We start from the raw sequence: 15,000 nt of genomic DNA on the forward strand, positions 1-15,000 counted from the left end.
TGATGTATATAGTTAAGACAATATAACTCCGACCAATCAAAGGCACATAAATACAGGCTGCAGAAGCTTTTCTGTCGTTAACTGCATCATATGATAAAAAAAAAGCTAGTATCTAAAAACCAAGAGGTAAGTCATATAAAATCGATACACTGCAATGCCTCTGTTTCTCAATCAGGATACATACCCTTGGTCACTTAATACGTTATCTTTCTTTCGAAGGAATTCTAATGACATGCATCTAATGACACAGATGCAATAAGAATAAAAACACAAAGTCCGCGGGTGCAATCGCAGATGTCCATTTGGAAAAGCATGAGGCCTAAAACCTATTTCCAAGATTGTGGTAGATAATGAAGTCTCACCCCATCAGAATTAAAAAAAAAGGAACGTGAACCTGCTTTTGCGTCAATGTTAAAATACAAACAGCGCAACTAAAAGACAACAGCAGCAGGACCATGCAGTTCAAAACTATGTACTAAAGAATGACATATGCGATGTGTGTGCAGCAAGGGACTAATGCGACCGGTACAAATGCATTCCCTGTGGTACTGATGTAAAAGCCTGTATTGCGAAAATATTGCAATATATGATGATATGCACATCCTGTTACATAATATACTGATATCAAATAACAAATGATGAGCAAATGATACTGATATACGTGGCTGAGGTCAGTAAAATAATCTCTAGCATTGCTCGACTGCATAATACCACTGCTGCTTTTACTTGCATACTACAATCACGGACTGAAATTAAATATGCAAATTTATGCAAATAGCCCAAAATCTCCAATCACTGGAAGCACTGTATCATGCTAATCAAGGGTCTTTAAAGTCGGATCGCGAGCTATTGGTCAACGGCTCGTTTTCTAATATAAATAAATATAAATAAGTAATAAAGGAATGATAATGAATGCATAAAAAAAAGGTAAAGCTGGATGGAGTGTGCAACGGACGTTCAGGGTAATTCATGAAACCAATCTGGACTGCGATGTTAAAGGTTACCCAAAGCACTTGTCCCACAAAGTGCCTGGCTATACAGTGTGAGCGGGTGAGGATACCTTTGTAGCCATGGATACAATGCTTGAAGACGATTTAACAAGCTTAATATTGTATATAAGGTTCGCCAAATGCACTTAACCTTTTGTTGCGAAGTTTGATCATCAAATAAGCTCAGTTGAGCAGCAAAAACATGCTGACTACATCCGATTCAAGAGTATTGGCAGAGGTTCATTGTACACTATAAGCCTTTCTCTGCTGTTTGGAAAAGAAAGATGATGACAAACTTTAGATGGTGAGAAACTTTAGGCCTTTTCCAGCGCCAGTCTTTCATCCATTATTTTCACTTTTTTGGTTTCATTGACGTTGCACCTCGATAAAAGCCCCGAAGACCTCCTTGCTCACGACCACTTCCCAAATCGGAGTATTAATGAGTGTGCAGATATGAATGGCATCTGATCAAGCACATTCGATACTCTATGGACCACTTAAAAGATCGTCCGACAATTAATATCCCTTGTACCTTATATTATCCTTTTATAACAGCAATTTTTTTGGATGAAATACTGCTGTACAGCATCCCATTCAATCCCAGATTTCGCTCACTCAGGTTTTTTTTTTTTTACAAATCATTCATGGCAGTTTATTGTACATACGCATAAAGTTAAGAGGAGGATGAGAAGGAGAAGGTGGAGGAAGAGGAGGAGGAAGAGGAGAAGGAGAAGGAAGGAGGAAGGGGAGAAGAAGAAGGAGGAGGAAGAGGAGGAAAAAGAGAAGGAGGAAAAAGAGGCAAAGGGAGAAGGAAAGAGGAGGACGGAGGAAGAGGAGGGGGAGAAGGAGGGGAAAGAGAGGAGAAGGGGGAAAGGAAGAGGAGGGAAGAGGAGAAGGAGAGGAAAGAGAAGAGGAGGAGAAGGAGAAAGGAAGAGGAAGAGGAGGAAAAGAAAGGGGGAAAAGGGACGGGATAAAAGGAGGAGAGGAGAGGGGAAAAGAAGGAAGGGGAAGGAGAAGAGGGGGGAAAGGAGGAGGAAAAGGGGGAGAAGGGGAGAGACAAGGAAAGGAGAAGGAGGAAGGAAGAGGAGAAAGAGAAGGAGAAGGGGGAAAAAAGGGAGGAGGAAAGGAGAGAAGAGGGGGAGATGGGGAGAGAGGAAAAGGGAGAAGGAGGAAGTAAGAGGGAACAGGAGAGGAAAGAGGAAAAAAAAAGGAGGAAGAGGAGGAGAAGGAAAGAGGAAAGGGGGAAAGACAAGGGAGAATGGGAAGGAAAAAAGGAGGAAGAGGGGAAGGAGGAGGAGGGGGGAAGGGGGTGAGAGGAGAAAGGAGGGGGAAGGGGGAAAAGGGAGAGAGAAGAGGGGGAAAGAAAAGGGAGAGAAGGGGAAAGGAGAAAAAGGAGGGGATAAAAGGGAAGGAAGAGAGATAAAGGGAAGAAAAAGGGAAAAGGGGGAGGGGAGAAGGGGGAAGGAGGGAAGGGGGAAAAAAGAGGGAAAAGGAGAGAAAAAAAGGAGGAGATTGAGAAGAGAAGAAAAAGGGAATAGAGGGGTAAGGAGAGGAAGAGAAGGGGGAGAAAAAAAGAGAGAAGGGAAAAAAAAAAAAAAAAAAAAAAAAAAAAAAAAAAAAAAAAGGGGGGGGGGGGGGGGGGAAAAGGAAAAAAAGGGGAAGAAAGGAGGAGGAAAAAGGGGAAAGAAGGAGAAAGGAAAGGAAAAAAGAAGAAGAGGGAGAAGAAAGAAGAAGAGAAGAGAAAGAGAAAAGAGAGAAGGAGGAAGAAAGGAGAAGAGGTGGAGAAAAGAAAGGGAAAGGAGAAGAGAGAAGAAAGAAAGAAGGAGAGACACGCACACAAAAAGCGAAAAAAACAAAACACGAAGCAACCGCAAAACGCCCAAGAAAAGGAATTGCAAGAAAATCAAAGGCAAACAGGACCCCGCCCATCACGATCAAGGAATGAGCCAACAGAGATGCGACGCGAAAGCGATACTCGTCGCCGGACAGATAATTGGCTTAATTGTTGTTTGCTTCCCTCGCGCTCTTCGGTCGGCTCCGTCGTGGTTGGGGACTGCTAAATTTGATGGGGGCTTAATTATTTGGGGGAATACATAAGTGTTTTCACTTGGGCTCTCGGTCTCTCTCTCTCTCGCTTTTCTTCTCTCTCTCTCCTCTCTCTCTCTCTCTCTCTCTCTTCTCTCTCTTCTCGCTCTCGCTCTGTCCCCTCTCTCTCCCCTCTCGCCTCCCCTTTCTCTCTCGCTCCCCCCTCTCTCTCTCTCTCTCTCCTCCCCCTCTCTCTCCCCGCTCACCTCGCTACGCTCCCCCCTCTCTCCCCGCTCCCTCTCTCTCTCCTGCTCCCTCTCTTTCTCCCGCCCCCTCTCTTTCTTTTCCTCTCCTCTCTCTCTCTCTCTCCCTGCTCTCTCTCTCTCTCCTTCTCCCTCTCTCTTTCTCTCCTGCTCCCCTCTCTTTCTCTCCTGCTCCCTCTTTTCTCTCTCTCTCCCCTCTCTCTCTCTTTCTCCCTGCTCCCTCTCTCTTTCCCCTCCGCCCTCTCTCTTTCTCTCCTGTCCCTCTCTCTCTCTCCTCTCCTGCTCTCTCTCACTCTCCTCCCGCTCTCTCTCTCTCCCCCTGTTTCCTCCTCTTTCTCCCCTCCCTCTCTCTTCTCTTCCTCCTCCCTCTCTCTCTCTCTCCTGCTCCCGCCCTCTCCCTCTCCTGCTCCCTCTCTCTTTTTCCCCCTTTCTCCCTTCTCTCCTCTCTTCCCGTCCTCTCCCTCTCTCTTCTCTCCTTTTCCCTCTCTCTTTCTCTCCTGCTTTCTCTCTTTCTCTCCTGCTCCCTCTCTCTCTCTCTCTCCTGCTCTCTCTCTCTTTCTCTCCTGCTCCCTCTCTCTTTCTCTCCTGTTCCCTCTCTCTTTCTCTCCTCCTCCCCCTCTCTCTCTCTCCTGCTCCCTCTCTCTTTCTCTCCTGCTCCCTCTCTCTTTCTCTCCTGCTCCCTCTCTCTTTCTCTCTCCTCCCTCTCTCTCTCTCTTCCTGCTCCCTCTCTCTCTCTCTCTCCTGCTCCCTCTCTCTTTCTCTCCTGCTCCCTCTCTCTTTCCTCCTCCCTCTCTCTCTCTCCTGCTCCCTCTCTCTTTCTCTCCTGCTCCCTCTCTCTCTCTCTCCTGCTCCCTCTCTCTTTCTCTCCTGCTCCCTCTCTCTTTCTCTCCTGCTCCCTCTCTTTCTCTCTCTCTCTGCTCTCTCTCTCTCTCTCTGCTCCTCTCTCTCTCTCTCCTGCTCCCTCTCTCTCTCTCTCCTGCTCCCTCTCTCTTTCTCTCTGCTCCCTCTCTCTCTCTCTCCTGCTCCCCTCTCTCTTCTCTCCTGCTCCCTCTCTCTCTTCTCTCCTTGCTCCCTCTCCTCTTTCTCTCCTGCTCCCTCTCTCTTTCTCTCCTGCTCCCCTCTCTCTTTCTCTCCTGCTCCCTCTCTCTCTCTCTCCTGCTCCCTCTCTCTTCTCTCTCCTGCTCCCTCTCTCTTTCTCTCTCTGCTCCCTCTCTCTCTCTCTCCTGCTCCCTCTCTCTTTCTCTCCTGCTCCCTCTCTCTCTCTCTCTGCTCCCTCTCTCTCTCTCTCCTGCTCCCTCTCTCTTTCTCTCCTGCTCCCTCTCTCTTTCTCTCTGCTCCCTCTCTCTTCTCTCTTGCTCCCTCTCTCTTTCTCTCCTGCTCCCTCTCTCTTTCTCTCCTGCTCCCTCTCTCTTTCTCTCCTGCTCCCTCTCTCTTTCTCTCCTGCTCCCTCTCTCTTTCTCTCCTGCTCCCTCTCTCTTTCTCTCCTGCTCCCCTCTCTCTTTCTCTCCTGCTCCCTCTCTCTTTCTCTCCTGCTCCCTCTCTCTTTCTCTCTTGCCCCCTCTCTCTTTCTCTCTTGCTCCCTCTCTCTTTCTCTCCTGCTCCCTCTCTCTTTCTCTCCTGCTCCCTCTCTCTTTCTCTCCTGCTCCCTCTCTCTCTCTCCTGCTCCCTCTCTCTTTCTCTCCTGCCCCCTCTCTCTTTCTCTCTTGCCCCCTCTCTCTTTCTTTCTTGCACCCTCTCTCTTTCTCTCTTGCCCCCTCTCTCTTTCTCTCTTTCTCCCTCGCTCTTTCTTTCTTGCACCCTCTCTCTTTCTCTCTAGCCTCCTCTCTCTTTCTCTCTTGCCCCCTCTCTCTTTCTCTCTTGCACTCTCTCTTTCTCTCTTGCCCCCTCTCTCTTTCTCTCTTGCCCCCTCTCTCTTTCTCTCTTGCCCCCTCTCTCTTTCTCTCTTGCCCCCTCTCTCTTTCTTTCTTGCACCCTCTCTCTTTCTCTCTTGCCCCCTCTCTCTTTCTCTCTTTCTCCCTCGCTCTTTCTTTCTTGCACCCTCTCTCTCTTTCTCTCTTGCCCTCTCTCTCTTTCTCTCTTGCCCCCTCTCTCTTTCTCTCTTGCTCCCTCTCTCTTTCTCTCTTGCTCCCTCTCTTTCCTCTCTTGCCCCCTCTCTCTTTCTCTCTTGCCCCCTCTCTCTTTCTCTCTTGCTCCCTCTCTTTCCTCTCTTGCCCCCTCTCTCTTTCTCTCTTGCCCCCTCTCTCTTTCTCTCTTGCTCCCTCTCTCTTTCTCTCTTGCTCCCTCTCTTCCTCTCTTGCCCCCTCTCTCTTTCTCTCTTGCCCCCTCTCTCTTTCTCTCTTGCCCCCTCTCTCTTTCTCTCTTTCTCCCACTCTCTTTCTTTCTTGCACCCTCTCTCTTTCTCTCTTGCACTCTCTCTCTTTCTCTCTAGCCCCCTCTCTCTTTCTCTCTAGCTCCCTCTCTCTTTCTCTCTTGCCCCCTCTCTCTTTCTCTCTAGCCCCCTCTCTCTTTCTCTTTTGCCCCTCTCCCTTTCTCTCTTGCCCCCTCTCTCTTTCTCTCTTGCCCCCTCTCTCTTTCTCTCTTGTCCCCTCTCTCTTTCTCTCTTGCCCCCTCTCTCTTTCTCTCCTGCTCTTTCTCTTTCTTTCCCGCTCCTTCCCTCTTCCTTTCCCACCCTTTTCTCCCTCACATTCCCTCTCCCTTATTCTCTCTTCCCCCCTCGCCACCCTCTTTTCTCCCCTCTTCTTCCTCGCCTTCCCCTGATGCCTCTCCCATATGTCCGTCTCTTCCTCCGTTTTCCCTTCTCCCCTTCTTTATCTCTCCCTCTTCCTCACTCCCTCTCCCTCCTTAATGGCCTTCATCTGTCAAGTGAATAAGAAGCTCAAGAGGAAAAGAGACAGCTGTCCGTTGTCCGCTGATGGGGGGGGAGAGGGGAAGAGGGGGGAAGGGGAGGAGGGGGGGATTCGTTCGATTAACAGCTAGGAAGGAAAGAGGAAAAGAAACAGTGAGAAAAAAAAAATCACGGGAAACAATGCCGATGGAATGGTTGGTTCCGATTATGTAAGGAAAGGAGGGATGGAGAGGAGAGGAGAGGAGAGGAGAGAAGAGGAGAGGAGAGGAGAGGAGGGAAAGGGAGAGAGGGAGAGGAGAAAGAAGAAGGAGGAAGGGAGGGAGCGAAGGAAAGAGATTAGAGAGGGTGCCGGACGGAAGAAAGGAGGGAGAGAGGAAGTGCCGGACGGATGGATGGAGTGCCATAGGCAAGGAGAGAATATCGGGGAAAAGGAGGGAAAGTAAAAGAAAGTGTATTTCATTATTTAGTGAAAAAACAAACATTGTGCAGAATCACAAGCGATGATAAACGAATCGATCTTAAAAGCAACTGTATTCATGCAATCACTAGGTGCCAGTTCTAAGCACAGAATCACGATACTTTTTCCAAGAACGTAAGATAAAAAAAAAAAAAAAAAAAAAAACTACTCAAATAAACTGCTCTCTAAAAAAAAGTAACACAAGAGAAGGGAAAAGCAAATGATGTAAGAAAATCGATTCCAAGGAGAGTTTCCCAGTTAAGTGGCGCCATTACAAGGCTAACTTTTGAGAGAGGAGGGGCCCTGGGGGGTGGGGAGGGGGAGTACAAGCCACAAAGCGGTGATGTAATTCGCTATTCGGAGGAAGGGGAGATTACCGATTCTAAATCACTGTTCTTGCGTTCAGGTTCTCTCCTGTTATTATAAGCCTACCCAATCTTACCAAACTCCAATTTGGAGAATACCGAAAACAGAAAAGAATATAACAATCAACTCATCATGACGCTGGCTATGCAAATTACTTCCAACAGCAGTGATGGTCAGGCTCATTACAATTGTCGATGATGGTAATTATAATGGAAAGAATGCGACGCGCTGACAGATCTCGTTTCGACCCGGCGGCTACATTATTTCATGCAGGCAACTCGAATCAGAGCGTGACGCAGTTTGATTGAGCGTACGCTGCTCGGAATTACGCATGGCTCTATTATTTGGCAGGGAACGAAAATCAATAAAGCTGCATCGGATTTCAAATGAAACATAGCTGCTAAAAAGGTCTGTTTAATTATGTGGATGTGGTCTTACGCTATCACAACTTAATAATCATTGCATCATATGCATCACTTATCGTTGTAGATCTACATCTGTAAAATAACAGCAGTATATTATCAACACGACAAACCTTTAACCTCTCCTCAGTAGACATCAACCCTTTCACCCCTCAAGAAGTTGGCCCTCGTACCAAAGCCACAGCCCGTCAAATCCAAAATTTCACTTAAACGAGTAAAAAAAACCAAACTACCGACTTAAATGGGGAAAAAATGCGTGCCTCTAGTCTTGAACATAAAATTCTGCTAACAATTACTTGGACTGAACTCCCCGTTTAAGAAACACTGTTCCAAAAGATTATGTCTCATTTAACATCTCTCTCGTCTCAGCTGCAACCGTCTTACAAGCACAATTTACATGACACACCAAAAGAGTGGCAAAGTTTGAAGACCCCTGCGTGCTTTTGCGTGATAAGGAGAATCGCTGACAGCTTTAAGGATGCTTCAGAGCACGTTTCCTCCTTTGGCAGTCACGGGGGATGCGCGGGACAAAATGGACTGTAATTGATGAATGGTTTGCGAATGTACGTGTGAGAGAGAGAGAGTGAGTGAGTGAGTGAGTGAGTGAGTAAGTGAGTGAGTGAGTGAGTGAGTGAGTGAGTGAGTGAGTGAGTGAGTGAGTGAGTGAGTGAGTGAGTGAGTGAATTAATGAATTAATGAATGAATGATAGGGTGGGTGGGAGGGTGGGTGGGTGGGTGGGTGGGTGGATGGATGGATGGATGGATGGATGGATGGATGGATGGATGGATGGATGGATGGATGGATCATTGATTGATTGAATGAATGAATGAATGAACGTGCGTGCGTGCGTGCGTGCGTGCGTGCGTGCGTGCGTGCGTGCGTGCGTGTGCGTGCTCGCGCGAGCCATTACTTATGCATTCCCTCGTACTTGAACTGCCCTTGTACTAGAACTGTCCATCTATCACTTGCCCTAACTCTAACGTCAGAAATAACGAATCAACCTTGGACTGGTTCCGATACAGTGTGCTTCAGCATGGCAAATCATCAAGAACAGACGTCTGCGCTTTTCCTGCGATCCGGGCACACCCGCACACTGAAACTACTTTACACAGAAGAATCTCTCAGAAGACTGACCTATCAATCTTAGAAAATAGACCCAGAGACGCCCGTGGTCCTTCACTCCTAAAGATGAATTCCTCTGTGGACAATTCTCTCAACAGTCAACTAGCAAACACGGTTTATACCTGTTGATGTAACTAGCAGTTAACTTGTCAAGGTTTGTTTCTGCTCGTTTTATCTATTTACATTGGTATATCATTTGTATATGTGATTTCATTGTTTCATAATAAAAATTACCTCTCTGCCATTGTTATGCAAACTCGGTTATGTTATGCACTAATTGGAATGTATTGTTCGATATATAGCGCTAATGATGAATGTTTCTTCTAAAATTTTGCACAGCCACAGGTATAATATTCAGCGTGCATGGAAGTGTGCGGATAGACATCTATTCATCTATTCCATTTATTAATACGCGGTTTTCTCCTTGTGCTACGTTGCGTAGAGAGGCAGGTAAGGTGAGATATGTATGTATATATATATACGTAGGTGTGTGTGTGTGTGTGTGTGTGTGTGTGTGTGTGTGTGTGTGTGTGTGTGTGTGTGTGTGTGTGTGTGTGTGTGTGTGTGTGTGTGCGCGCGCTTGTGTGTAAGAGTATGTATATATATATATATATATACACGTACTATATGATACACATAAGCACACAGACGCACACCCATACAACAAAGGCAACAACAAGAGCACGCCCCGACACCCGACCCAATGGCCAAGCCAAGGCGTCGAGCGGCCCCGCCACCATCGCCGCTCGCAGTCGACCGCGCGGCAACGGAGGCCCGATACTCCACCAGCCGCATACAAATGGCGTTTGGACGAGTCTCCTTCCGCCACACTAATTCTCATAAAGAGTCTAGGGGACGTGCGGCCTTGAGGAAGCGCGGGAAGTTAAGGGCGAGGACTTGCGGTTGTTTAGTATGCGGGAAGGTGTGCTTTCCCTGTACTGCGGGTAGGTATAGGAGTCGGTTTATATGGGTGGCTCTTTATGTATGTACAAGTGTGTGTGTGTGTGTGTGTGTGTGTGTGTGTGTGTGTGTGTGTGTGTGTGTGTGTGTGTGTGTGTGTGTGTGTGTGCGTGTGTGTGTGTGTTCGTGTGTGTATATATATACGTAGGTAGATAGATATTTCTTCACTTATTTATATATGCTCCTGTATATAAAAGAAAGTCGGCCGGACCCAAGTGTCGCTATTGGATAAACACTTTGAGAAGAATCCGCTCGGCCATCTCGCGCGGAAGCAGCATCCCTGATCGATATCTATGTGAGGAATTCCTAGAAGTCTTTGCGGCGGCGAGAAAAAAAGCCCGCAGGAAGAGAGCGAGAGAGGCAGTTCTCGAAGGGCCCCACATAAGCCCATGTTGTTAGGAAGGGTTTAGTAGTAAGGTGTGAATTAAGATGTATTAGCATGATCTACCCTCCCCAACCCAGTCTCCCCCCCCCCCCCTTTCTCTTTTCGAAGTACTTGGTGATTCCCCTGCCTCCTGATGCTTGTGTGTGTGTGTGTGTGTGTGTGTGTGTGTGTGTGTGTGTGTGTGTGTGTGTGTGTGTGTGTGTGTGTGTGTGTGTGTGTGTGTGTGTGTTTGTGTGTCAAAAAAAAATATATATATATATTTCTCTTTCATTTATTTCATTCCCATTCCCTCTCCCTCTCCCTCCCCCCCTCCCCCCTCTCTCCTGCCCCCACTCTCTCTCTCTCCCTCTCTCTTCTCTTCTCTTCTCTTCCCCTCCCTTTCCCTTTCCCTTTCCTTCTCCGTCTCCTCCCTCTCTTATTTCTTCTTTCACTCACATACATTGCTTCCTAATCACACGTTAAATAGAAACAACAGTTTAGCACTACACAAGCTTTATCAAATCACAGGAAGATGAAAGATGAAACGCACAGATAAAGGGGGAAAAAAATAAGTAGAAAGACGAACAGACATACGAACTGACACTTCCGTAGAGACCATTCTTACGATACCTGCATTTTATCCCTCGTCTTCCCCTAGTCCTTTTTGACAAAATAGTTTCCCAATATTTGTCGCTTTCCTTATAACGCTTTCAGATAACACGAGACTTTCCGTATATCTGAGAGGACATCTGTGGCAGTATGACTGTCTGTGTTCATTTGATGTATAGTTTGTTTGCATATATGTGTTGAGATGAACATAATATATAAATGTACGTATATTGGAATGTCACAGAAAGACTAGCACACTAATATTCCCGATTTGCAAATGTTGTCTGTCTGTCTTTGTCTGTTTGTCTGTCTGTCTGTCTGTCTGTCTGTCTGTCTGTCTGTCTGTCTGTCTGTCTGTCTGTCTGTCTGCTGTCTGTCTGTTATTCCTCCCTCTTGTTTACTTCTCTCTCTCCCTCTTCCACTTCCTTCTCCTTTCTCTCTTTTTCGTCTCTCTCCCTCTTTCTCTTCCTTTCCCTCTCTCCTTAATCTCTCCTCTGTTCCTTTCCTGCCATGTGCCAAATCGATGTTTAAGACACCTGTCACGTATTGCAGACGTGGTGCTTAGTAAGAGGGGGAGGGGAGAGGAAGAAACGGAGGGGAAGCGAGGACAAAGAAGAGGAGGAGAAGGAAGGGGGGGGGAAGGGAAACGAACAGAAAGGAGAAAGGGGAGAGACGAAAAAGAACTAAAAAAAAATGGAAGAAGATAGGGGGATATACAGAAAACATAAAAAAAGGAGAAGAAAGGAGAACAAGAATGAACATGGTCGGGGAACAGAACAGAGAAAATGCAAGAAAAGGAGCAAAAAGGACGAGAGTTAAGGAACAAGAAAGAGGAGAAAAGGAGAGGAAGGAACAAAGAGAAAGAAGAAGGGAGAATAAAAGAGAGAAGAAATGGAATACTGAGAAATGAACTAGAATATAGAGAATGAGCAACGAGAAGAAAGAGAGCTAAAGTGAAAGAAGAGAAGAGAGAAGGAAAAAAAGAAAAAAAAGAAAAGAAAAAATAATAAAGATCAAGAGAAAGCGAAAGCAAAATATAAGATATACAAAGAAAATTCGGAAGTAGAAAAAATAACAAAACGAAAGAGGAAGAGCAAACAGAAAATAACTAGAACAGCAAAAGAAGAATATAAAAAAGGAAAACTAACAACAAAGAGGAAGAGTAAGTGGAAGTAGAAGAAAAGGGAGAACAGTAAACAGAAGAAAGGGAAGAAATAGAAAGTAAAACTAACAAAGAGGAAATATAATTAACAGGGAAAGAAAAATAGGGGCATAAAGTGGGGAAGAGCATAGAGAGTTGAAGGAGGAAGAAAAAAAAAGTGAAAATGAGAGGGGGCAAAGGAATGTGAAGACGAAAAGATGAAGAATTGGAAGATAATAGGAGAAGGGAAAACCAAATAGGATAATGCCATAAAAGGTGAGAATGGAAATGGGATTTATTATATACATGAAAAAGAAGATGGTTGTTGAAAGAACTACAAATAAAGATATAATCGGTCCAAGCGAAGATAATAAGATAATGCATCATGCCAATAATAATAAAAGCAACAAGAGTGATGCTGATAATAATCGAAATCAATTGCATTAATAAAAATGATAACAATCATTTATCGTAATTATTTCTATCGTTATTACAAGCATCATCACGATATTTCCATTATCATAATTGATATTACTATATAAAACATAACTTAATCCTAAGGAATAACATAATAACAATATTAACTTTGATAACTCTGTCTCTGTCTGTCTGTCTGTCTGTCTGTCTGTCTGTCTGTCTGTCTGTCTGTCTGTCTGTCTGTCTGTCTGTCTGTCTGTCTGTCTGTCTCTCTCTCTCTCTCTCTCTCTCTCTCTCTATATATATATATATATATATATATATATATATATATATATTTATCTCTATCTCTATCTCTATCTCTGTCTATGTCTCTGTCTCTGTCTTTAACATTATCTCTATCTCTGTTTATCTATATATCTATCTATCTAAATCTCCCTGTCTATCTATCTTTCCCTTCGATCTTTAACTTTCTTTCTCTCTCTCTTTTACTTCTCTATCTCTCCCTCTTCCTTCTTCCTCTTATACCGACAATACAACATAACCGATCAAACCGAAAGCCAAATACGGTGGACACAAACGAGACAATAATTACGAAGGAATGAATGCATCGCCAAGAATAAAAGGGAACGAAATGAGACAAACAAAGAGGAGAAACAGACGAAGAAAGGAAGACCAGGACCTACATGGCTTAGCAGTTACGACCAGCACAAGGGCCAGCGGAGACGGATGAAGAATAGGACGGCTTAGGAGAGCGAAGCCGAAAAGGGCCACACAAAGAGAAAGGGAGAAATAGCAAGAACCGGAGGACTGGGGAGATGGACACAAAAGAGGGGATCAGAGGGAGGGAGAGGAACAACAGAACGAGAGTCGAAGGGGGAAACGGGCAGGGCAAATCGCTCCACTTAATCTCGTGATCTTTTGAGGTAGGTTTGTGATCCCGCGTGATCCCATACGCGCGACGTTTACGCACGCGGGCATGCATGCAAAGGTAGAGAAGAGACTTTCCGAGACATTCAGACATCGTCAGACACATATACATGCAGACGGTGGCTAATATTGGCAGAAACATAGGTGTGCCGGCAGGGAAATACTCGCAGACAGGAGCATCTCCATGCAATGTATAAAAGAACATAAAAGCTCAGTGAAACACAGGGGTATATATATAAACACAAGCTTATTAAGACGTACACGTATGAATGAACACACGCATGCACGCACGCACGAGCACACACACACACACACACACACACACACACACACACACACACACACACACACATACACACACGCGTACACACACACACGCACATAGAAAACGCTTCTCCCCTCATTTCGCTACCCCCTCACAAACACTTTCCCCGCCCTTCCCCCCACTCACAATACCCCCAGACAGACAACCCACCACCCCCACCCCCACCCCCCTCCACCATCCACAACCCAGCTAGACATTTTTAAAAATCCCCTCAGACTCCCTGCCGATCAAAGGGTCTAGAAAATTGATCAGCTGTCAAGTTAACATTCACTCCGCTGCGCTCAAGAAGGAAACATCTCGGTTCCAAAGATGTTTTATAAAATTGAGGTTTACGTTTTTGTGTGTTTTTTTTGTCTGTTTGTTTGTTTGTTTGTTTTCAAGGTTGAAATCAGTGACTGGCAATGCAGATTGTGAAAGGCAATAGGGATGATTAGTGTTTGTAATTATGATGGTGATAGTGATGATAAAGAAGGTGGTTATTTATAATTATCATCACTGCTGTTACTACAATAACAGAATTAGATAGGCTTTCTCGGAGGACTCGTTGAACCAAACACATTACATTATGTTCCCACCTTTGTCCTTAAAAGAAAAAAAAAAAAAAAAAGAAAAAAAAAAAAGATAAAGATAAAATAATTAATGAAATAAAACAAAACAAAATAAGAATGAAAACTAAGACCAAAAACGTAGTGCTAAACTCCTTTAGTTTCCCTCCTGCTCATTCATTTCCCACGTCTTTCTGTTTAAGATCCAATGCAGAGACACGTCTTCGGCATCAACAAAGGGCGGAGATCGCTTGTGACACGAGTCGGTGTGTCATATCCTGTCTGCTTCTTACTTTCCCCGTTGTAGGTTCTCGCTCTCTCTGTTTTTGTCTCTGTCTCTCTCCCTCTTCCTCCCCCTCTACCTCTTCCTCTTTCTCCTCTTTCCTCTTTTCCTCAGTCTCTCTCCTTCTCTCTCACTCTCTCATCTCCTCTCCCTCTCTCTCAACTCTCTCTCTCTCTCCTCTCCCCTCACTCCCCCCACTCAAAACTCCCTCCATCCTCTCACTCACTCACTCTCCCTCTCCCTTTTCTCTCTCCCTCTCTCTCTCCCTCTCGCTCCTCTCTCTCTCCCCTCTCTCCCCTCTCTCTCTCCCTCACTCTTTCCCTCTCTCTCCTCCTTCTCTCCTCTTCCCCTTCCTCTCTCTCACCCTCTCTCCCCTCCCTCTCCTCTACCCCCTCCCTCTTCCCTTTCCCCCTCTCCCCCCTCTCTCTCTCTCTCTCCCCTCTCCTCACATTCCGCTCCACTCTTCTCATCTCTCTCTCTCCTCTCACTCTCTCCCTCTCTCTCCCTCCTCCCTCTCTCTCTTCTCTCTTTTCTCTCACTCTCTCTCTCTCATTCCTCTCTCCTCTCATCTTCCCTCCTCTCTCTCTCTCTCTCTCTCCTCTCTCTCTCCCCCTCCTCTCCCCCCTCTCCTCCCTCTCATTTATCCCTCTCCTCCCCCTCTCCCATCTCTCCCGTCCCCTCTCTCCGTCCCCTCTCTCCGTCCTCGCCTCACTCCCTCTCCTTCCCTCCTCTCTCCCTCTCCTCTCCTCCCTCCCGCCCTCTCTCTCTCTCTCTCTCTCTCCCCCCCCCCCTACTCTCCTCTCTCTCTCTCCGTCTCATCTCGCTCTCTCTCTCTCTCTCTCTCTCTCTCTCTCCTCTCAACTCTCTCTCTCCCCTCAACTCGATCGCTCATCCTTTTCTCTCTCTCTCTCTCTCCCCCCCCCCCCTCCTTTTCTC

This window comes from Penaeus chinensis, chromosome 15 (genome assembly GCF_019202785.1).
Source record: "Penaeus chinensis breed Huanghai No. 1 chromosome 15, ASM1920278v2, whole genome shotgun sequence".
Classification (NCBI taxonomy): domain Eukaryota; kingdom Metazoa; phylum Arthropoda; class Malacostraca; order Decapoda; family Penaeidae; genus Penaeus; species Penaeus chinensis.